Genomic DNA, 3171 nt, shown 5'->3' on the forward strand with positions numbered 1-3171 from the left:
CTTTCGAGATAGGTGCAGTTCCGGGTGCTAAATCTATGGTAAAATCGATTGGTCGATTGGGTGGCATTCCCGGGATCTCCTCCGGAAACACGTCCATGAATTCACTCACCACTGCAATATCCCCTGGTTGCTCTTTCATTACATGGTCTAGGTCTCTCACATTGCATAAGAAGACAGGGTTCCCTTTGTGTATTAATTTCACGAGATCCATTGCCGTGACGATTCCTACACTCCTAGGCTTCCCAAAACGGCGATACGATACCACCTTTCCTAGACTAGACTTCAAGTGAATCTTCTGCTTCTCACAGTCAATCTTAGCTTTAAACATGGCCAACCAGTCCATTCCTAAAATCACATCTAAATCTCCTAACTCAAACTCAATTAGGCTAGACAAGAATATGGTCTTGGCTATGGTTAAAGGTACATTCCTATGGATCTTAGTGCATTTCACGATCTCACCTGTTGGTATCACTATGGGAACTTCTATTTCTTCGGGTTCCTTCAGTTCTAACTTCTCTAAGATACCCTTTGATATAAACGAGTAAGTCGCACCAGAATCAAATAGTACTCTAACTAAAACGGAGTTAATAGAAAAAGTACCAGCTATGACGTCAGACGAGTTTTCGGCTTCATGCCTAGTAATCACATTCAGTTCCCTTGGGCAACTCCCTTGTTATAGCCACTTCCATTGGCATTTCCATTGGCATTTCGGTTCCCATTTGGTTGATAGTTTCCTCCGGGCTTTCCATTACCCTGTCCACTATTGCCATTGTTTCCACTCTGGTTACTCCTTTGGTTTCCACCATTATTTCTTCCATTCCGGTTTTGGTTATTCCGGTTGTTGTTCTGGCGGTTGCCTTGGTTACCTTGGTTGGGTTTCCCAATCTTGGCCCAACACTCAAATTCTCTATGGCCTAGCTTCCCACAAAACCTACAGACAACTTGGTTTCCATTACAGTCTCGACCTGGGTGATTAGTATGGCAACGTCTACACTCATAGACTCTCATTCCATTCCCTGCAGACTGATTCTTATCTCCGTTGTTATTGTGGAAGTTGTTCCTATTTCCACCATGGTTTCCCTTGAACTGGAAATGGTTGTTTCCCTTGTTTTTCTTAAAATTCCCCTGATTCTGCTGACCACCACCTTGGTTTTGGTTGCCAACATCCTTCCTCTTTTCACCAATCCCATTCTTTCTTTGCTGTAGGCTATACAGATGGGCATCTTTTCCATATAGGGTGTCAAGAGATGTAAAGGTCTCTCCAGCAAGCATTAGTTGCAAGTCCATAGTCAATCCACTCTCAAATCTCTGGGCTCTAAGCTCCTCCATTGCCACCACTTCCGGTGCAAACCTAGATAACTCGATGAACTTCGAATAATACTCTGTCACAGACATACCATCCATTTTAAACTCGATGAACTCTTGAGATTTCTGCTTCTTCAGATATGGTGGGTAAAACTTGTTTCTTAAGGCTACCTTGAATGATTCCCATCCAAATCCAGGTGTAGCTCTCAAAGAATTCTCACATCTTTGCCACCATAGATCGGCTTCTCCCCTAAGGTAATAAACAGCACTATTAACCCTAACGTTCTCTGGGCAATTGACAGCTACGATAAGCTTATCGAACTCCCTTAGCCAGTTCTCAAGTACAGTCGGGTCTATCTCCCCTTGGTACAAAGGAGGCTTACTTTGGGCCACCTTCTTAAACATCTCACCAGCTGGATCAACTCCCTGGTTATTCCTATTTTGTGCTAAGTTCTGCACTACTTCAGCCAGTTGCCTGACCACGTCGGCAATTCTTTGGGTAGTCATTTCCCTTCTCCTGAATAAAACAAAAGACTAACTTTAACAACTAAGGTTGGACACTGCCTTACTAACACATTGCACTAGCTAGTCATTCCATTGGTGCACATACACAAAAAATTCGGACCCTAGGCCGGATAGGCGCCTGTTTATGGGCCGCTTTTCCCCTTAGTCCGCATCACAAAGTTCAAGTGGTGAAAGATTGAACCACCTTGCAAGTACAATTTCATTGAAGAAATGCATAAAATTCCTTTTGCGATAATCGCTAAAAGATAGTATAGACTTAGAATTAAGAATATAAGAAGGAATTCTAGATTTTATTACTTCAATGGAAAAAAAAATGATACATCCTTTGGATCGTACTTTATTCGGAAAGCCACAAAACTGAACTACTAAAACCATAAATAGTAGTGTACTACTTTATTGCTTCACTAAATCTAGGCACTAGCTATTACAAAAGCTTAAAATGCTACTCAACTATCCAGCCACCCTTACAAACAGGTGAAGAGGGCTCATGGTCTTCAAAATCATCAAAGTCTTCCTCTGGATCAGACTCATACTCCATATCCTCATTGTTTTGCTGTAACACACTGTTTACCTCATCATTGTCGACTTCAGGCTCAATTTCTGTGTCACTGGAGATCTCAATAGTGGGTTCAGGAATGATAGGGTTAGGGTTCTCAATCTCAACAACGTCATCATCACTGTCCTCATCCATCTGAGTCTCTGTATCATGATATACTCCTACATTGTGAACACTCGACACCATCTTGCCATCCACAAAACATTCCTCCCCTAACTCTATAATCGTAGTCATAATCTCCAAATCATATCCCCATCTACCATCTGGAGTACCATACTTGTAGTAATTAGGAATACCATTTTCCATATGCATGTCCCGAAATCGGTTCTTAAGCTCTATGTATGGGTTCTTGGAAGGTAAGCAATGAATAACCATCTCTGCCATAACATCTTTCTTTCTCAATTCTGGTAGGTTCTTCACTGAAGCAAAGTAATTGCAGGCAAACTCAATCTTCTTGACATAAATGTGTGGGGTCTCACAGTCTAGCTTCTCTAGGTTTCCTAGATTTGCGTACTTTAAAATCAACATCTTAATCCTGAAAGTTAACAACTACAAAGTCATACTAAAAGTGTTCCAAAACAAAGTAAGTTCGTTGAGCCATACAATTTTCAATGCACAAGTACATGCTTAATCATGATTCGTGATGCAATTAATCACATAAAGCAAACAAAACATGATCAAACTTTAAAAGATCACAACATCAAGGCATAATCACATAAACACTTGATTAGAAAGGCATACTTAGACAACACATACTTAGACTAATTAACCCTTTTTATTCTACC

This window comes from Spinacia oleracea, chromosome 5 (genome assembly GCF_020520425.1).
Source record: "Spinacia oleracea cultivar Varoflay chromosome 5, BTI_SOV_V1, whole genome shotgun sequence".
NCBI classification, from domain to species: domain Eukaryota; kingdom Viridiplantae; phylum Streptophyta; class Magnoliopsida; order Caryophyllales; family Amaranthaceae; genus Spinacia; species Spinacia oleracea.